General features: G+C 41.7%; 1 long non-coding RNA gene across 1 annotated transcript; it reads right to left on the bottom strand.

The window, feature by feature from the left end:
* Nucleotides 1-359: 359 nt before the first annotated feature.
* Nucleotides 360-22,442, bottom strand: LOC131914424 (uncharacterized). The gene is made up of 7 exons (XR_009380132.1): nt 22,246-22,442; nt 21,512-21,635; nt 21,071-21,158; nt 20,263-20,668; nt 18,797-18,827; nt 1,461-1,592; nt 360-726 (listed from the first exon to the last, which is right to left on the bottom strand). It is a non-coding gene; the product is annotated as an uncharacterized LOC131914424 (long non-coding RNA).

Below are 22,442 nucleotides of genomic sequence, written 5' to 3'. Positions count from 1 at the left end.
TTTAGGTATAGATAAAGAGTATAAATGAATCAAACAGTAAATATTTTAGATTTTGTGGGTCATAAGCCTCTGTCACAATCATCTAGCTCTTCTAATGTACCATGAAGCTACTTAAGACAATGCATAAATGCATGGTCATGGATGTGTGCCAATAAAACTTTATTCATAATAACAGATGGCAGGCCCTAGAGAACTCAAGCCTTGTTGCTTGCCATTTTCTCTTGCATGAATTCTCTAACCACTGTTGTAGGACATACTGAACATGGAGTTAGGAAGAAATGCATAGCAGCATGCTACTTACAATGTTTATATCAATTGATTCAAGTAGACATAATCACAACGATACAAATAACAAAAAGTAGGTGAATAATCAGGATATGTTGTATTCTTAGTATTTAGTACTCTTGTATTTTAAGTTAACATAATTCAATAATATCAATTTTATTAAAATATGGATCACAGTATTCCTGAGAACTTACAAACTGGTTCTCACAGTCTGTGTAGGTTGGTCCAGCTCTCCAGTATCTCCAGGCCCCAGATCCAGTCCTGTCCAGTGAAATTCTTGCTTCTTGCAGCCTATCAACTTTTAAGAAGGCTTAGAAGAATGTAAGAGATAAGTAGCAGGAGACAGAGGTGTGGCAGGCTGTCTTCCAGGTATAACAGTGCTATTCCACTCTTAATGTACAGAGTTATGATTTCCTGCGTAAGTTCTCCACAAAATTGGACCTGTTATGGAGGGGTAAGGGGCTCATGAATCCCTACCTCTTCATGAAAATGTATGCCTGTTAATGACTGATGGGTGAAGGAGAGGCATTTTCTTCCCATGGTGTTGCCACTGCTAAAGGGCCCACACTCCTGTAAATAATCCAAAGGAAATTCACTGTGTCATCAAAGAAAAATATGGTACAATTGGAGGACAAGTTAGGAAGAGGATTAATGCAACTGGGAGAGGAACAGGAGAGAATATTGGATTTTTATATAAATTTGATCAAAACAGATTATGCACAAGTGTGAAAATATCATAATGAAACCCATTATTGTATATGACTAATTGTATATAACTAATAACTAAAACTTTTTTAAAAGAATATATTCTCAGTCTGCATATGGTGGCTCATGTCCGTAATCAGAGAACTCACAAGGCCATGACAGAACTTCAAGTTTCAAACCAGCCTGGTTTCTTGGTAATTGTTTTTACTTCTTTGCAACTTACTTCTACAAAAGCAACACCACCCGTATCATTTGGCCAGTCTGACCCTAAGGCAGTTGGGTTTCTGATAAGACCTGCACCAGCTCCTGAACTCAGTAAAAAGGCTAAAACTCGTGTGGTCCTACAGTGAGTCCTCTTTAGCTAGCCTAAGTGAATTTGTGTACACCTTAGAAGTTTCTAAGATTATCCCACATTTTTCCAATGTGGGACCCAAGAACTTGGGTAAGGTATGATGCATGGAAGACAGTACCTGTGAGCAGAGCGAGGGGGCTGCATTTTCACCTGGACTAGTGCAACTAACTGATTTCACTTTGTCGTTTAAAGTCTCAATTTTGTCTCCTCTGCAAGTGAAGGGCAACAGTGACAGGACAGCACTCCATACCTGTGAAGGTAAATATTACCATGGTTACTTAAAAATTCTGACTAATCCGGTTTTACAGATGCAGATCATCATTTGTCATCTGAACTCAAACATGAGGCATTAAAGACTACCATTCCATGAACCCGACAAAACACTTGAAGCTCTGCATAACATCCTGAGGTTGTTAAGGCAAATTCAAACTGCCAAGTGATATTAACTTTGCGAATTTTTACCTGCATTTCCCTTAGCCATGATCTCTCTTTCTCTCCATGTCTTCAATAACTTAGAAGAGACATCTACTCAGACCTGATTTTCATTAGGTCTGGCCTCAGTGCCACCATTTCTGAGTTTTCCTTTCTAGATCCTTTCTTTCTACTCTAGGTTTACCATTCTCTTTTCCTCACGAACATGTCTCTCTGGCTTGCCATAGTAGATGTTTACTGAATACAGCACACTGTGGTCCTTGAATTGATTTGAGGCATGGAGTTACATTAAAATGCATGTGGCTTTTCTTCAAATCCGAAGCAACTTCAATTCTATGATCCTTGCATCCATATTTATCAGTCCATTATATTCCATCACCCCTTTGCTGTTGTCAAGTTCTACCTCTGGCCTTACTGTAGGTGCATACTACCAAACAGCACAGCATAGCTCTTTGATCATTAAACATGAGGCATGAATAAAACAGGTCTTCTGTGTGGCAGATCTCCTCCTGTGTATTTTGTGAGGCTGCGTTGTCTAATGCTTTCGTCTCATGAGCATGGCAGCTCAGCCAACGGGCCTTTGAGAATGTGACCAATAGCTCTGGTGTGAAAACCCAAATGAAATCTGCATGAACAGCACAGGAGACCTAATTATTCATTTCAAACAGGTGGAAAAGTAAATATAGAAATCTGTACTGAGTAGAGAAATACATTTTGCATTATTAGTAGAATACCATGCATTTACTAGAAAGCCTTTGTTGATGCAACTCTTAAGAGTAGTTGCAAAGGGTTATCTAAGCCAAGGCATTATTTGCCCTTTATATTCCTATTTATTAGAAAGAGAAAAGCCTTGCTTTTATATCTAAGTTTTTCACTTGTCATTGCCATTTGCTTTGCTGAAATGCCTAAAGATGCAAACGAAAAGCACACAGCATGGAGCTCTGGATTCCAGAGGTGACTCACTACAATCTAGCAATCCATCCTGGACCTATTTTGGTGCCGTTCTCCACACGCAGCAAGGCTGCAGAATCCCAGGTGTTCCCACTGAGCACAGAGCCAGGGTGCAAGAGTTGACCCAGGAAGCAAGAGCACACACTCATTAAAGCAGGGAGACAAGCTGGCTGGCAGTTTCGTGCATCTCCTAGTGCTGACCCCTTTGCTTGTTACAGAGTGGGGCCTGATGTCCCGGTGTATCTAGATTTAACAAGCTGTAGTTCACTGGGGACCCAGAGAGGGCAAAGAAGTGCTTGGTTGGTGAAAGAGAAGAATACATTGTTTATTTCGTGGCTAGAACACCATTTAAATAATGCAAACTTTTTTTTTTCTTGCATGAGACTGTATGTCTTGGACATCTGAACAGACATTAAGCAGTATGAGTAATACAGGGCTCTGGCCAACTGAACTAATCATGTTGGGTGGATTAATGATAGGCTCATGATAAAATTTCTGAAGTCTTAAGAATGATTTGAAAAGAGCAGCAGGCATCTCTCCATCTGAAGTGAACACGGAACACAATTTAAGGAGTTTTCTCATTCTGCAGTTGTCAGGTGGTTAATCAGGTAGAAAGATCTTCAACTGGACCGGGGAATTAGGTCATCATATTGACTTTTTAATCTGTCAGGTACAGATTAACACTGAGAACACTTTGTGGTGCCGGTCAATAACATATTTTGGTGAAAACAAAAGTGAGCAGTCATATATAACAAAAATCATAGTAGAGATACAAACCACAAAGTAGAAATACAAATACAGCCAGTGAATAGGATTTTCTACAATAAATAGAGATGTGTGTACACACGAGGAAATTCGTGGCTACTAGTACAGTGACAGAGTTCTCATGAAATGCCAAGCACAGTCCTGAAACTAAGTAAGCATTAGATGGGGTACTAGGAAAATATTTTATTTCTTCCCGTTGGCATGATATTTTGAAAATGTTTTTATCACTTCAAAATAGCTTTTTTTTTTCTGTCCAGAACAAGCAAGACAGTCAAAGTGCATTAGAAAGTTGAGGGGGTTTGTTGTTGTTTTGAGGGACTTGTTTGTTTGTTTGTTTGTTTGTTTTTACCATTACGGGAATAAACACCAACTGTGAAGGAAAGCTAAGCTCCCCTGGTTGATGTTTTAAACATCATCTTATAAAATCAATCCCATCAGTTGCTTCATGATATAACTATTTTTTTTCTGCTAAAAGGAAAAAATTATGAGTTCTTGGAACTTCTGTTTCCGGGCTGATATTTGCTCTGATGTTACGTATGGTGTAACGTTCATCCAGTCCATTACATTTCCTTCGGCTGGATTTCCCAGCCAGAAAGTGAAAATCTTGCTGAAGTTTGGCCTCGTCCTCAGACACTGTCTAGTTGCCTTAAACTGTGACTAAGTAAACTCCTTTTTGTCTGATGTGAAAGTCATTGTCTGAAGTAGAGGTCTAGTTATGACAATGAAAAGTAGCATATTTTATGAATAAGTGAAAAATAAGTATGTAACCTAAATAATAGGTAAGCTTATCAGATGGACAGGGGAAGAATCAGATACAACAAGAGATATATGTATTGGACATTTTCTATTTGCCAAGTACTCTGCGCGTGCTGCTGAATTGGCATGCACTTTGTAGTAAATACCGTGGGGTACATATTATAAATGGGAAAGTTGCAACTCATAAAAGCTACGCACACGGGAAGTGGGAGAGGCCAAGACATTTACACAGCACAGTTGATTCCATAGTCGTACCAACTCTGTAAGTCCCTTGCCAAATCCCAGCATCCTCGTTCACACAACCAAGACTGCGAAACACTACATAAAGTCCTATGTCCTCACAATATAAATGGGCTGGCTGGCAGTTAAAACCAATACCAGTTTCTAAGCTTCTATTCCATTTATTTGTTCTTACTGAAATACATGCCCTTCTGTCAACCAAATGAAAATAAATGGACAGAAATCCTTTCATGTGAGCTAATAGGAAATAAGAAAGCTATGTTTCCTGCTTTTTGAACTGTGTGAGTGTGATAAGAAAATGCATTTTCTTTGGAGAGGAGCAAGTGTTTCAAACAAATGTCCAAAATATGTTTATGTAAATATTTATATTTTCCATCTACAGAATTATAGTAGACATATTCCTATTTTCTGGGAGGAAATAATGGCCCAGGAAAATTACCTACTAGATGCACAAAAATTAGAAATAATCTATGTGGGGAAAATAGCACAAAGAAGCTGTTCATTGGTCTCCCTGCTACTTTTTAAATCATGTTTTCATAGATTTTTAAAAAAAAATGTTATGTGTATGAATGTTTTGCCTGCATTTGTATGCACCACACACATGCCTGGTTCTCTTGAAGGTCAGAAGAGGATGTCTGTCGGGTCCCCTGGAACTGCAGTTATGGATGGTTGAGCCACCATGTAAATGCTGGGAACCAAGTACCTATGCAAGAGCAGAAAGTGCTTGTAACCACTGAGCCATATCTCCAGTCCCAATATTTAATTTCTTAAGACTGCATACTGTGGTTATTCAACATATTTAGAAAAATCAGAATTTTAAAATTCTGTAATAATATAAGTTACTATGATTTTCAGCTAGAAAAGAAAATTATTTTTCAAAAATAAGCAGTATAGTTTGCTTTTCTGAAAGTGCATATTTTCTCAATGACGTATGTTGTAAGCAACAAATGTCCAAGTGGGTTCAACTCACTTTTGAAGCTGTTACAAGAGTGCAAAGTGAAGAAGAAGTGAGCAATTTAAGCTTGAGGGGAGGCACCAAATTAATCAGAAGCAGCTAGGTTCTGTGAGTTGTCTAAAAGGATTTTTTTTTTTACTTAATGTAAATGAACTTTTACTGAAAAGCACTTATCGCTGTTGAGAGTGCTGTGTCCCCAGGAGGGCACAACTTCCCCAGCACCATGCAGAAACCCTGAAAAGCACAAATGTTCTTTCTAGGGGGAGAAAAAAATGCTGTGTTTCATTTTCATTTGTTCTATCATTTTACAAAAATCTTGATACATTAAGAAAAAGGCTCCGTACCAAGCTGGTTCTGTAAACTAGGCTTCAGAAAGAACTATTTCTCAGCCTGCCAACTCATTCCTCCTTAATTTTAAGTAGGCAGTCACGATGCATTAAGGTTGTTGAGTAAGTCAGATTAACCGAGTCTTCTTGCCTTATTTATATGAATGCTGCCCCTTCGCAAAAATTAACATGTTGACATTTGCTCTTGGCATTTTCTAACTAAAAAGACCCTTTAAGTAGTGCAGAAATTGTTTCTCTAATAATCTAATTTCTCTTATTCCTTTGTTACTCTTTTCTGTAACTGATAGCCAGAAAAAGAAAATTTAAAAAAAAAATCACTTAAGTGACCCTGTTAATATTAAAGTTATGCTGTGATCTACCAGTTCTTTCTAAGTAATGCCTGAAAGAATTGATCAAGATCCAGAGCAATACTGATAGCCTGCTGGATCAGAGGGGGGTGGGAGGAGAGGGCAAGCCAGCCCAGATTTCTCACCATTTCAGGGCTGCTTGCAGCTTAGGAAAAGGAGATTTAGAGGCGAGAACAGGCAGAACCAAGCTTGCACACACACACACACACACACACACACACACACACGCGCGCGCGCACACACACACACACACACATTCATGTGCAAGGATGCACTTTCACGCATGAACACACATGCACAGAATTCATGATGAAGTTGATGTTCCTGGTGTTATATCCTGGTCTGACTGTGCAGACCTCAAGTGTAGGTTTGAAGTCAGCTGCAGCCCTGTGGTGTGATCCATGGCTGGCTACATTGAGGCTCTGTTGCCTAGTCCTACCACCTCGGAATGTTCCTAAACCTTTGGAATCTATTATTTACTTCCTCCTTCTCAAAATAAGGCTCATAATTAATGAGGAGTCATGTGTGCTCGAGTGTGTGCATGTGTGTGTGTGTATGTGTCATGCATGTACATGAGTGTGCATATTGGGGAAGCCGGAGGAGGATATCAACTGTCTTTCTCTACTGCCCTCTTCCTTACTCATTTAAGACAAGGCCTCCCACTGAACCAGAAACACTGTTTCTGCCAGGCTGGCTGAGCAAGCTTCCAGAATATCTTTTCATTTCCCGGTGCAGGGTTCAGGCACACGCAGCCATGCCCAGCTTTTTACAGAAGTACTGGGCATTGAACTTGGGTCCTCAAGCTTTCACAGCAAGTGCTCTTACCCCTGAGCCATCTTCCCAGTTGCTAATTATGTTTTAAGTTCTGTCCTTTTATCTGGAGGCAATTTCATAAACAGTTTATAACAAGTGAAAAATGTTGCTGTAGCAGTTGCCTCTTGAGCTTAGCTGGCTACACAGGCGTCATTGGGTACTTGGCACGGGTCCACTGGCCCTGGGCATCCTGAGGCTATTTATTATGAGGCAGAGTCAGGACAAACATCTTAAAAGATGAAGATGACTGAAGTCCTCTGGTTGGGGAGCATCCCTTTATACCCAGGAAGTGCAGTCACTGAAAGCTTTAGACTTCCCATGGCATAAAGCCACGGCATAGAGAAGGCAGAGGAGGAGGGGAGCTCTGCTAAAACAGGCTGGAACAAAAGATTTGGGGAAGGCCTGACGAACGGCAGAAGAGAGAGATGAAAAAGGACTGCTGAACACTCAGTCATCCATGCTGCTTAGTTATTACAGAATGAACAGTCAACTGCGAATCTGATTCGTAACTGAAATGCAGCCTCTGCGTAGAAGGACCGTAGGACACTGCGTGAGTGTACTTCATCCTGTTTTCAAAGATGATCTTTGAATTGCTTTTGCTTTATAGTTAGGGATTTCTTTTTCCTAGCATAGAAACTGAGGGTCTGAGTCAAGAAATAAATCTTTTCAGGTCAGTAGCTGAGTGGCAAGGACTTGGCATCTTTGTAGGTTACAATAAAGAAATCTTTGCCAGTTCAACCTTATCACCTCACTCCTGGTCTTTGAAGAATTTAGACAAAGGGAAGTTGACAGAAGCCCGTGTACTAGCTGGTTGACCGGCATCCTCAGTGTGGAGAGAAGGGCACAGTTCTCAAGAAGACGATTGTGAACCTGTCTCTCCCCTCCGGAACTGCCTGTTGGAGTGGGTTCTTGCTGATACCTTGAGGCCTATGGAGAGCATCCCATGGAGTCAAGGACGGCAGGAGCAAGGAGGCCTCACCTCCTGTGGGTGAAGGGGTTGTGTGGGTACTGTGGGGTGAGGCCTGTGGCCAGGCCTGCATGCATGCCTGCAGACAGGGTCAGGCATCTAGCTGGAGCCACACAATGAGCGGTGGAGTCTGCTGCTAACTTGTTAAAATGCACTGTTTGTAACCACTGGGATAAATATTTACTTCCCTTAACCTTTACTTGTGTTAGATAATTTCACTCAAGGGGGAGGGGGAGGGGAATTCCACTTGGCAGAACCATGGTGAAGTTTTCTGTGAGCAGGCCCAATGTTCAACACTTTCCAACAAAGCCAAGGAAAGAGGAGCAACAACAAGCCCCCAACCCCTCCTCTCCTGTGCTCTAAGCAGTGGGGCCCTTCTCAAAACCTCCCCTGCTCTTCCTTCAAGGCTTCTGCGAAAGGCAGCAATCAAGGAGCCCGGAAGCTGCACAATGGCCTATAGCCCAAGCCCAGCATCTGAGAGACAAGAGTTCCTGAGAAACCCTGAAGCAGTATTAATTACTTGTTAAGAGCAATTAACGAAAATGACTACATTAAATAGCTTCAAAGACTTGGAAACGATCCACTCAAGTTCCCTTCCAAACACAAATATGAGCTTGTGTTTTCTACTTGATGTCTGAAGTCCAGACTCCAGTTTGAACTTGTGTCAGAAAAGACAAGTGCTAGGGAATTAAGTGCACACAGAAAAAGTACTTTGGAAAATGTGAATGAATGCTTCATGTATGTTGGCAGTTGCAAACAGTCGAGTATTTCCCCATCAATTCACATATGGTTTAAATTGATATATCTGACATTTGCAGGACAATTGTTAAAAACATATGTGTGTGTGTGTGTGTTTGTGGGCGAGTGGGTGTGGGTGTACACTCATGTGCAGGTGCACATGTATGTTCACCTGCATGTGGATGCCTGAAGTGGACACTGGTGTCTTCCTTGTTCACTCTCCACCTTATCTACTGAAGCAGGGTCTCTCACTGAACCTCGAGCCTGCTGACTTAGAGCTAGCTAGCTGGCTTCAGGGATCCAAGGTCTCTGCCTCTTCAATGCTTGGATTACAGGACAGGCCACATCCATCATGGTTATCTACATGAATTCTGGGGATCTGAATTCCAGTCCTCACATTCACCTGGCAAGTGCTGTACCTTCCTGTTTGCTTGTTTGCTTGTTGACGGCAATTCATCTTGTTTTTGTTTTTCCTTCTTGTTTCCTCTAAAATTGTGTCACTGAAAGCATAGTCCCTCCCTGGGCCAAGGCTTTGGCACGGACTTATGAGAAACCTGCAGAATCTCAGGATCCAGCCCAGGCCTTTTCAATCGGAAATCCCATTTTTAACAAGGACTCTGGGGACTTCATGGGCAAACTACTCCCTTGGGAACACCACTCTAAAACATGGCTATGCACACTGCTGATAAGGAAAAGGCGATTATTAAAGATAAGCCAAAAAAATTTTAAGTCTAAAACTTGCAGCTGGAAAGACATCGTGGTTGACAATTGCTTGCCAACCAATTTAGGGACCTAATTCAAGCCCTAGTGCACACACACACACACACACACACACACACACACACACACACACACAGAGCCAGGCAGCATGGTGGTCTGAACCTGTAATAACTCCTCTGAGGAGTTAGAGATAGGAGGGAGGATCCCTGGCACTTACTGGCCAGGCAGTCTAGCAGATCAGTGACCTCCAGATGCAGGGAGAGACCCTGTCTCAAAAAACAATAAAGTGGAGAACTGGAGAGATACCAGAGCTCTGATGTTCAGAATCCAGGCAACCTAAGTTGTAAAAGGTGTAGAAGTCAGGCAGGCATGGCAGTCATCCATAATCTCTTTACTAGGGAGCCAGAGACTGGTGATTGGCTGGAAAAACTAATTAGTTAGACTCCGTGGACTCAGCAAGCTCCAGGTTCAACAAATAAAGTAGACAGTCATGGAGGAAGAAACCCAGCATCAACTTTGGACATCCACAGGTATGCACGCGCACACACACACACACACACACACACACACACACACACACACACAACATTTATATGAAGTCACAGGAAATGTCTGGGATCTTTTCATGATTCAATCAATATATTAAATGTAACAAATTTTCAACATGACTAGAATTAAATATTTTCTAGAAATCCCAGCACACAGCTAGAAGAGCTAGAAGTTCATTATAAAAGCCTCCACTAATGAGTAATAGACAAATCACAAGCTGCAAGTGAAAGAATTCTTGATGACAAATAGAAGAGCAGGCCCTGCTCTTGCCAATGAGTTTTTTTTTTAATGGATCAGGGCAATTGTTGCATCCTCTTTCCTCAACCTGTTAGTAAGTCAAGTGCAGTCTTTTCTAGAATTTTCGATAAGAGGATTATGCTGTGAGTCCTCTGAAAAATGATTTTTAAATGCTGTATTCAGAACAAGAGTAAACTCTGCTGGATTGTGGCTGTCTTTCTGAAAATCCGAAGCCCAAGTTCCCTCTGTTGTTACAGAGGAAGGGCACCCAGGACACTCCAGACACCTCTGCCTTCACTGTGGGAAACAAACTGGAATACCTAAGGGAGCACATGCCTGAATCCTGTAGAGCATACAGCCCAAGCGGTGAGCAGACCCGTGAGGCCATGGCTTCCTGCTTCATCCTGACAGCTGGGTTCCATGTGCTAATGCCATTCTCTACTGAAACTCACATACTTAACGCACCATCTTCAATTCTTTACTGCTAATTAGTTTCAGGCGAGGGGGGTGGGGTGGGGGTGGAGAACAACTTCAGGACAATAGTGGTCTGAGAGTGAGGGAACTTAGTTGATTTAATTCTTGTTCTTAAGGTGTTGAATTGTCCAAATGTTTCACAATTTATTACCTTGTAGTAGAAAGTTTTTAAGAACAAAATAATTTTATCACTGTTGGTCAAAATACAAAACAACTGCATATTAAAGCAGCAGGAGCTCTGATGTTTGGCTTTTTTTTTTTTTTTTTTTTTTGTCTACATACTGCCATACAATCAAATCATTTGATTCAAGAGATGCTCAACTGGGGATGAGGGTTAATCAGAGGAAAACCACCTCAAGCAATCAAAACTATTCTGCAGCTACCTAATGCTTAACTAGTGGTGGTTAAAACAGAATATTCCATCCCTCTTTATGACTGCCAATTACATGTTCTTGTTGACTGAGTGGAGAAAATTCACAGGAGCTGCTAAGTATATCCATGAAAAGAAAAGTGAAGTGAAGTGCTCTTCAAAAAAGGACACTTGCTGTTCTTGCAGAGGACTGGGGTCCAGGTCCCAGCACCCACACTGGGTGGCTCACAACTGCCTGTAACTCTAGTTTCAGGAGACCTGATGCCCTCTTCTGGAATCAGAGGGCACCTGTATTCATGTACACGTGCACACACACACACAAGGAAAAGAAAAAGAAAATTGGCTTACTGGTAGAGAATTTACCTAGAACAAGAAAGACCCTAAGTTCAATCCCCACTATTCCAAAAAGAAAATACAGTTTTGATTTTATTTTTCTCTACTGAAGAAGCCTTCAGCTTATTGCTTCCCACTGAACAAACTGCTGTTTTCCTAGTGAATAAATTCTAAACCCTAAAACACGGCAGAAAGCCTCCCAGGCTCTTCTCTCTTACAGGCTCCGCTTGCCATCGACCCTTTCTGGGATCCAAGCTAATGAAGCGGTGCACCACGCAACACCGTTCCACACGGTGCTGCCCGCTGTCCACAGTGCTTCCCTTTCCTCAGCACTGCTTGGCACTGCCTCGCTTCCCGCATCACCTCCAACTGCCCAGAAAAAGGGGAAAAATCCTACTCTTGCAAGTATGCTTGTCAGTTTTAACTATCAACTTGACACAACCTAGCATCTCTAGGGAAGAGAGATTAGTGAGAAGTTCCCTAGATCAGGCTGCCTGTGGGCATGTTTGTGGAAGATTATCTTGATGGTTAACTGATGCTGGAGGAACTGGCCCATTGTGGGAGGCATCAATCCCCAGGCCCCCAGTTCCTGAACATTAAAAGACAAGAGAAAGCCACCAAGCGATGAGCTAAGGACTCCTATATTCTCTATTTGTTCTTGTTGTGGATGTCATTTGACCGGCTGCCTAACTTCCTGCCTTGACTTCCCTGAAATAATAGACTTTAACTTGGAATTAGAACCTTTCCTCCCTATGTTCCTTTTTGCCAGAGTATTTATCACTGCAATATAAATTAAACCAGGATGGCAATAAGTTGGAGAGCTGACAGCCTTCTGTAACAGTATGCTCTGAGAAAAACATTTATTACATTACTTGACAAGATGTTCTGGGATGGATGGAACTACGTATGGGCCACGGTTTTCAGGTTCGGTTCATTTGCAGTCACAAAACTGATGCCGCTGCACTAACGTCACATCCTGACAAATCTATACCCGAAAGGAAAGGGACACGGGTATCTCTCAAATACCTTTTCTATCGGGGAAGGAAATCTTACCCAGCATGCCATTGGTAGATGATCCCTGCTAAACCACCAGTTGGAAGGAATGACCCACATCCATTTCTAGTTTCAGAGAAGACATAAAATATAAGCATTCAGAATTTCTGGCCTTCAAGATAGCTAGCTAGCTTCTGTATTAGCCAGAAAGAGGCTTGGGGTAGGGTGGTGTGACTCTTCTGAAGGCAACCAGCAGCTGCTTTTAGTACTTCAGTCCAAGATGCTCAAATCTAATGACTGAATCCACATCTCTGATTCACCCAGGTAAAGTAACCTCTCCCTTGAGTTTATACAGTGCTGGGTGCCTTTTACATCCCTGCTGTAGCTCCCACTTCCTACTGCAGGTTCGTGTTCACCTAATTTCCTCTGTGGAAATATTCCCTTTCTCTCTCTTTCATCTTTTACTTTTCCTATGCCCCAGCTTGCTCACTGACCCTTGGAAAGTCTTGAATAAATGTTTCCTGAACTGGAAACATCACTAATTTGGATAACAGTTAGATGGTTCATTTTCTACGTGGAAGAAAAAGATGCCTTGCGCCAAAGTAAATTTAAATCTTGTACACACTGGCTATTAATTCACAGTCCATAGGTTCTTGGGAGGCTGAGGAAAAAGAATCATCAGGAGGAGTTCAAGGACAGTCTGGACTCACCTCATCAAAGACATTCTGCCTTTTAATATGAAAAGTACAGTGGTAAAAAAAAAAAGGAAAACAGGATGAAAAACACAAAGAAGCTGAGTTCCATCCCGCATACATACACACACACACACACACACACACACACACACACACACACACACACACACACACAAAACCAGGCAAGACTCCTACTGGAGAAAGAAGCAGGTTTTCCAAGGGCGCTTTCTGGAGTGATTCCTAAAGTCGGTTTAGGTCAAAAGCGTCTAGCTGCCAATGAGACACAGAGACTCAATCAGCTGGAAACAGCCTCAGTGCCTGGGAAGTTGGTGCAAAGTTGCTGTCCTGCCTCCGAACTTCAAATCTTCTCTCTTTACAAGAAATTAATTAACTGGCCTCCAACCTAGGATTTCTGTCACTCTCTGAACCAGTCAATAGAAGCATCCTGCTCCCTGAACTTATGGTGCTCTCAGGGGCTCCCAAAAACATGGGTACTAATAACACTCTTGAGTCAACCAAGGCAGAGCTTGGAACTCAGCCCCACTCCAAAGACTGGCCAAATGCAGTTCTGTCTGGTGAAGTACCAGCTCTGCTGGCTCTGGTGGCAACATGCTAGCTACATATCAAGTTTCTCCAGCAAAACAAAGAACTTGTCAGATACCCTAAACACCATCCTGGTAGACTGTGTTTAGTTAAATGCTATTTTTTCCTACCACATAGTCATAGAATTGAGTCAGTTTTCCCCAAAGTCTAAGCAACTTATCTCCAACCAAGAGGCAGCTGACTCAATAGCTGTTCATTCTATTTGTACTGCTGCATTTTTACCAACGTTCCTCACAATGACACTACAGCAACCCACACAAGCAAAGCAACCCAATCAGTTTAGACCAAAAGCCAACTGAATGGAAAAAGCATTTTGTGTTTTATTCTAAAGGTCAGGTCAATCAAAGACCTTTTTCTTCGGTTGGAGTAGGTAGGTATTTGCTGATACGGCCAACGATCCCAGCTAAAGTAGTAAATAAGCCAGTTTGTACTTGGAGAGGCAGGTTATCTCAAGACTATCCTGATTTCATTCCACACTGGGGAAAGTTTATGTAAGTCCTGGGACTTGGTAAGGATGCAGGGTAACTGCTCTAGAAGACCTGGCAAAGGGACAGGGAGCATGCTCCCACTTCGATCAGAGGCATCTGCCCAGTGAAAGATGCTAAAGACATGACAAAGCTTATTGAACTTGGAAGGCCTGCAACCCCATGCCTCCCATGGAAGATGTGACTCACAGCTGATCATGAAGGCCAAGCACCCAGGAGAAGCCTAGGAATGTCTGCTGTAATTACCTACATTGCTCTTACGCTCTTACACCAACCATCCTCCAGAGGATGCAACTCACAGCCTCAAGCAAAAACTGACCATTCAAGTTCATAAAGGAAATCTGCACCAATCTAGATCCCTGTGGTCAAACAGCTCTGTTGCTCTCTCACAGGAAGTACTTCTTACCAATCACAGGTTTTTATTTTCCACGTTAGATTTCTAAATGATATTTTGTGTGTGTGTGTGTGTGTGTGTGTGTGTGTGTGTGTGTGTGTGTGTTGTATGAAGCTGTTCAAGTGTCTACATGTGCATGTGCATGTATGCATGCCTAACCCCACATCCCCAGTGCTAGGATTACTTCTTATGTAAGTGCTGGGATTTGGTCTCAAGTCCTTATGCTTACACAGCACGGATTTTTACAAAATGAGCCATCTCTCCACTCCATAAATGGTAGACTGTAGTCCTCTTTCAACATGCAATATCCTATTCAGGGCCATATAATATGGTCACTGTTCCTCTGTATTGAACAAACAAAGAAAAAAATCAAGGCTGAAGAGATAGCTCAAAGGTTAAGAGGTCTTGTTGCTTTTACAGAGGATCTGAGTTCAATTCTCAGCATCCACATAAGTCAGCTCACAACTGCCTATAACTCTAGCTCCAGGGATACACCTTCTGGTCTCTGAGTGCACCTACACACACACACACACACACACACACACACACACACACACACACACATACACACACACACACTCCCCAAAATAAATCTTTCAAAAACATCAAAATATAGTGTTTTCTGTATATTATGATTTAACATTTAAAAGAAGAAGCCAGCTGGATGGGAAATGGTGCTTGCCATCAGGCCTGGTGAGCTGACTTCAAAAGCCTGACATGCACACGGTAGAAGGAGAAAACAGAATCCTGCACGTGGTCCTCTGACCTCTACCTGTGTACCGTGGCACACGAGCACACACATACATACACAAATAAATACATATACTTATAAATTTTAAAAACAAAGACTCAAAATGGAAAATAAATGAACAGTTATTTGGTTCTCCAAATGCCCTATGCTGCTATTGCTGGGGAGGAATCTGCGATTTCATTTCTCTCTCCTCACTTACAGAGCACTGCTGTTGTTACAGTGGTACAGGCCAGAACGATGGTACAGCACAGTGGCCAAGAACACCTACTGGAAAGGAACTTGAATTTCAGTCTCAAGTTGTAGCTGTACCATTTATCCAGCTATGTGAATTTGGGCAGGCTATTTACCTTCCATGGTGCCCCAGTTTTCCCACACATGAAATGGTCTCTATTTTCCCATTAAGAAGACAAAATGACTTACTACTTTTAGTCAGTTATGTGAATAATATACGGCTTCGTATGCAACAGAAAGCTGCCATGCATACAGATCCAGTGTGGACTGTAGAGCCAATTTAAGACGGACAACCTCTGTGGTATTGCCAGTGTCTCAACTCTTCCTACAACAATGGGTATTAGAATCTGAGTCCATTTTTTTTTTTAATGTCTACCCTCTGATGCTTTTAAGCCTCTGTTCCTTACTCCTCACCCCAGTATCTGGGAAAACCAATACAAATTAGCTGACTATGGCTCTCTTGGTATGGCAGGAATGTCAGGGGGAGAATTCCAGCCAGACAGACCTGGGAACTTTCATTTGGTCAAAACACATAACCACAATCAAAACCAGATCCACTTTCCTCCCTTGCTTAAGCTGGTCTAGACCAGTATGAATGTCTTCCCTGCTCACTTCAGATCTTTTCATACCTTCTTGGGTTGTGTGTGTGTGTGTGTATGGGTGGGTGGGTGTGATCAATTTTAAAATCCAAACCAATGTTAAGTGTGGAAACTGACACTCAAGCAATGGAGGGGCGGGGAAAGTGGTGGTCAATATCCTCTATTTGATGACCACTAGTCCTCTGGAGTCTCTCTTCTCTTCCTCTTGGCCTGCTCACTGGCCTTGTTAGTCGTAAGTATGCCGCACCTTAATACCAGAACTACGGCCTTACCTAAGTTTTCAGTGGTCACAGTGCCTTACTGACATACAATATCCCATAACAGGCAAGGGTGACCCAGAAGGCCATCAGTTGACTTGGCACTTAAAATTAGCAGGAAAAAAAAAGTGAGACCTCATGGACCTTACCCCACAGGTGGCACATTCCAGTATAAAGACAAGAGCTACAGGAATTTAAAGCTATTATTTAAACTATAGGAGCAATAATTTCTACTATTTTGCCTTTAATCGCCCAATTTGGCCAGTGGTGAGACCTGACAGAAATGAATAGCATCTAACAGAGGACCCTCAGTGAAGACTCTCAGACCCAGTGATTATTTAAATAGCTAGGTATATCACACTGACGACAGCTTCACCTTTCAAGATTCATTTGACACACTCAGGTTCACAAAAAAGCAATGATCTCTCTCTCTCTCTCTCTCTCTCTCTCTCTCTCTCACACACACACACACACACACACACACACACACACACACACGCACATACGTGCACACACACCACACACACACACACAGACACACACAGCACGAGGCCTACACCTCAATTAAACCTCTGGCAATTATGTTGGCAGTTAACTGCTGCACACTCCCTTATGCTACTGCAAAACAACGATTTATCTCACAGCACCCGTGACACCTAAACAAGCCCAACATCTTTTAATTCAGAGGTTCACATAATATTAACTTGTTTTGCCTAAGCTCATTTACTTTGTTCCTTGGAAATCTCACCCATTAAAGAGGACCCTCCCAACCAAAAAGCACTGTGTCTAAACTGCACCATATCCAGCATTCCCTTTAATGTCCCTCTCCAAGGCCGTTCACTGCAGAAACTTCAGCAACCTCCCCTTCCGGTAGCCACAAACTGCCTGCTGGGTTCCTCCTCTGGCCAGTGTTACACAGTATTGAAACATCAACTGCTTGCTGCATACTGAGCCATTTATTTGGGAGTTAAAAGTCCTGCTCTGGCCCAGCTTGGGATCCTCCGTAGCCAGCTTTCCCCTTGGTTTGTGGACCATGGAACAACGCTCTTCAGACTCAGCAATTATGGAGAGCTCCTTGTCATCATGGAAATGTCATGACCTATAGGAAGAAGTGACTTGTCCGATCTGCTGTCGTTTGCTAGATGCGGTATTGTTGTAAGATGTCAGCCCTCTCCCACCTCCACTGGAGACTTCGGAGTCCCGTAAGACTAGATGAGTGTTTAGACAAGGCAGTCTAAGCTTTACTGGTGTAAAGTCACCCTGTCATGAGATGACACTCTCTTGTGAGCTGTTGCCATCCAATCTCAGTCAATACGCCCATGATGGGGAGCTGTCACCCAAACTGACAAACTCCATGCAGTCATCTTGGCCTAGAAGATGCTTGTCTAGCAGCTAGTTCAATGTTTACATTCTAACAGACTCTTGGGATCGTACCAATCATCCAGCCAATTAATCACCAACAGCAGCTATTCTTTACTGTAGTTTATCCCTTTTGGGGGGTGAAAATTGGGAGTTTTCTTAAGGATTTACAAGTCACACATGTATGCACTTGTTAATGCTGAGAGAGGTCTTCAGATGTCTCTTGTTATCCCTTCCAAGTGCCTAGCCTTTCAGACAGTGGCCAAGATCTCCATTTCTCTCAACATAAAACACCACGGTTCCTAAAGACAGCAGTCAATGGTACTTTTACCACTGGCCTGGTACTTCAGGTGTCATCGATTGCAATACGGCTTTTTTAAACAAGTTAAACATCAACTAAATGAGACATGGTATGTTTCAGTCATCCATCAAGCATCCATGCTTAACAGTTCAGATCCATTTGTGATGTCCATGCACTGACACTTTGTGGGCCTCAGCTGTCCCCTCCCACAGGATGATCACTGCTCATTCTCTTTGCTGATGCTGTTTCCTGTGGTGAGTCTTTCTCCCACCTGTCACCTGAGGTTCCTCTTCTTCAAGATAACCTTAAAAGATAGCTTGCCCAAAACCCTTTCCAGATTCTCCCAGCCAGACAAGTTTCTCTGTACTCGAAACTCATACCACGGTGTGAGCCTCCAGTTTCTTATCTTCCACTCTATAGCAAAACTGTTCATATTATGCTGTCCAAAAGCTCAAGTTTTGAGCATGTGTCCTAGAGACAGACACCCTCACTAGCCTTCCTCACCTCCACCCCCCAAAATCCCTGCGGTTTAAATCCCACACCTGACGTTTACCAACCTCGATGTAAGGCAGTAAATCACTGTCCTCTCTCAGCCTCAGCCTGCTCTTCAGAGGGCTTTGCTCAGAGTCTGCCTTACAGGAAACACTCAGTAAAATGTGAGTTATTATCATCATCACCGAGCCTCACTAGTAGGTGTGAAACAACCGTATGTCAGAAACCCATTTTTAAAACTCTATCCCAACAACGGCACCTGATACGCAGAAAGCATCTAATAAATATTTATTGACTCACCTGGATGAATGATTCATGGAGCCTCGTGGAGCTGTTAAAGCAAATAAGTGAGAAGATCGATACACAGTTCACAGCTTGCATGGAATTTAAATGATGGGGTACACACGGAACATCTGAAATAAAAGCAGAGTGCAGGCAAGGGCACAGCTTGCTGTGGAAACTACTTCCTATCATGGGAAAGGTCAATTAACTTTGCACATGTTCCTTCATACCTGCCCCTCCTGCCTCTCTTCCACATCCCTCCTCCCCTTCCTCTGTCTTATTTCAAGCTAACAACATCTAAATGTATTACTTTCATGAAGAATGTCAGCATTCACAGGTTTAAAACTGCAACTAGCTAGTTTTCTTCTTACTCAAAATCCTGTCCACAAATATTTTATTGCTCTGTAAAATTTGATATAAAACCTTTATGACAAAAAGTAAACTCTGTACTTTTAAATAGGCTTCAACATCACTTTCAGAGTTTAAAGTTGGTCATTCTCCTTCAAGCTCTGCATTAAGGGAGAAAATGGCAAAAGCAGGAACAGAGGCTGGCACAACAGTGCTCACCAGAAGATTACCTAAGTCACAGGACACATCCTCTGCATGAAATGCAGTATTCTAAAACAATTTTAGAGATAGTGACAATGATTACTGTACATCACACATAAATTACAAATGTAAAATACATGTGACTTGAAGAGAAAGCAGTTTATCTCAATATTAAGACTTTTCACCCTTGATGAAGAGTATCAAACACTGTGTCCTTGACCCCTGGAGTTTTAAATATTTATGTTATATTTGAATATTTTAAAAGTATAAATTAACTTAAATATGTATTTTAAATGCTGTATAGCCACACTTGGGATCGATAGGAACGATCACAGAATGTGTCTGACTGAAAAGCTAAGTCTTCTTTGCGGCTCGCTGCCCTCACATCCTAACATTGGCGACTGTCCCTGACGGACGTGTTTGTAAATGGACCCGCCTAAAGTCACAGCTAGTCCACTTCCCCTGTGTACAAGTAGTGACCTTGAAATATCATACATCACAGCTGTCTTTGGAGAAATCAACAAAAACCAGTAAAGCCAGCGCTATGTGAGAAAAGCCTATAAGCTTTCCATAAAAATTGTATCTTGATTATATCCTTAAATTAAAACATATTATTAAATCTGTACTTTCCTCAAAAAAGTCTTATTGTTGGTTGTATTTTGAGTTCTTGCCTCCTTGATAACAAGTGTTTTCTGACATTTATCAAACTAAACTGACTCATAAATAGGCCTTATTATCATAAAATGTTGGCTAAAGAGAGAAAGCATATTTAATAAAAATTTACGTGTAAGTTTGTAATGTTGCCATCTAATTTAAGACACATTTTTATTTTAGATAATTCAGCAAAGCTCCTTTCCTACAGGACATGATATCAACTGGTATCATATCCAGAGGTACCAACTGAAGTCTTCCCGAAATCCACATAAATGACAAACCTTTTGCTAACTGCGGCACGTGTTCCACAGTGGGAGACAGCTGGGGTTCTCATCTGTGGGGCTGCCTGTACAGATAGCAAAACTGTGCAGCAGCAGGGCTGGCCATAGCCCGTCAATACGTGGGCTTTAATAAGGTGAGAATGTGTTGCATTGCCAGAACTTCCCTGTTTGGTTTCAGACCCCGGAAGGATAGTAACACACACCTGGCATAGGCATGAGCAGAAGAGCAGATCATAATCATGCAAAACTGACCCTTTCACCTGGTGACGAACTTCGTGGCCATGAAGTTTCCTTTCTCACCAGCTGAACTAATTCCTCTTCAAAATAGAATTATACACATTACCCAGCATTCCAGAGTTTCTGTCCTTCCAATCCAAGTATCACCACGGAGTCTCCAAAATACTTCCTATCATGGAGGTGAATAGGCATATATGAAAATGCTGTGATAAAATCCATTCTTCTGTACAATTTATAAATAATATAATTATAAAACTATTTCCTATCATGCTATAGATAGAGATGTTTTATAGTAGCAACCATCAGGAAAGTATTGTTTCAAAAACATTAGCATATGTTCAGGGACCTGAAGCATGGTACCTGTTACTAATTTTGAAGAAAAATCTGGAGATTGAAACCCTCACTCAAAACACAGTACAAGTGCACCAAGGAAATTGTCTTTTTAAAAATTAGACTTGGGAATTTCTAAGGTAGGCAATGAGCAATACTGCCATCTGTCAATCAGGGTGGGAGATGGATAGCTCACAATCCTGGTTCTAGAATGGCTGACATTATACTATGGGCAACTCACAGTCATCATTTTTTCATTTGTAGAATGGAACACTTGCTTGATATGTCTAAGCACCCTTCCAAGTTTGAAGCACCAAGAATTCATGCATCTGTAAATACATAAGCCATATCTTAAACAATTTTAAGTCTAGGGTTTTTTTTTTTTAAACCCATGGCAATGACTGAGCTGCTAAAATGTTCTCAGATAAAAACACACAATTGGAAAAGCCAGCTTTTGTGAATCCAGTCTCCAAGGAGAAGAATGAAAAGGTAATTGTATGAAATCTTCAAGGAGCTGTTTTCCCCATCTGAAAGAAGATGGTAACACAGGACAGCACAGCGTTTCTTAAGCTACCCGTTTCTACCACACTTCTGCCACGCTGCTGAAACCTTCTAAGAAGAAATTATTAACGAGTTTTTGTATGTTATCCACAAATAGAATTTCCTCCCTTTTCTCCCCTACCTGATCTTATGAAAGTCTTGTCTTCCTGATGCTGCTCTGAAGGCTGGACGGCTAGGGGATTTCAGAGCAGGAAGAAAGCACGTGCCTTAGCCTTGCAGCTCCTCATGGTATCTGTTATCAGAGTCTTTGGAGAAAAATCAAGATGCAAAGTGGGAATGACATGAAAGAATGAACTCTAGCAAACTTGAGCAGCAAAGCTTCTAACTCTTCAACAAAGTAAGCTTATTAGAACCCCAGGCCCAAAGAAGAAGAATGAAAGTATGCCAGAGGAAGAAAGCCATAGATTGGTTGCCTTGTACCACAGCCACTCTTAAAAGATACCGCAATGAGCACTAATTCACATTGTCAATCTTCATGTTTCCTAAGAACTTACTAATTGTGGGTCACCCATGTATTTCAACTCACCCTTCCCATTCATCTTTCAGTGTGGAACTTACCTTCCTTCAAATGAACAAACAAAATCAACCCATCAGATGTGTTTCAAAGCCTCCCTGTTTTAGGAAGCTTAGAGATGACCAGTGACTTGCACTCAGGGCAGCTGAACTGACAAGAATTAATGCTGGAGTGAATGTCACCGGAGAGCACTAAAGTGAAGAAAACAGCTGTACTGTCACTAACTAGGTATGTATTAGATATTTGAATAGCTCTTCAAATTAGGAGATAAAAAGATGCATTTTTCTAACTTTCTTCAAATGAAATTCGCTAAGGATAAGGGATGTCTGCTGAACTCTTACCTTCTGAAATAAAGTATAACAACAGCCAAAATTTAGTTTTAAAGTGGAATCCTTGTAAGTTTCTAAGAACAACATATAATGGTAAAGAACAGTATTTATAACAAGTGTGATTATTTTAAATAAAGGCACAACTTTCATGTTTCACATTTTCTATTACTCCCATAGGCTTCTTTTGTTTATACAGCATTGGTCTTCCA

Source organism: Peromyscus eremicus, chromosome 7 (genome assembly GCF_949786415.1).
Source record: "Peromyscus eremicus chromosome 7, PerEre_H2_v1, whole genome shotgun sequence".
NCBI classification, from domain to species: domain Eukaryota; kingdom Metazoa; phylum Chordata; class Mammalia; order Rodentia; family Cricetidae; genus Peromyscus; species Peromyscus eremicus.
This window is presented reverse-complemented; position numbering and strand designations above follow the sequence as displayed.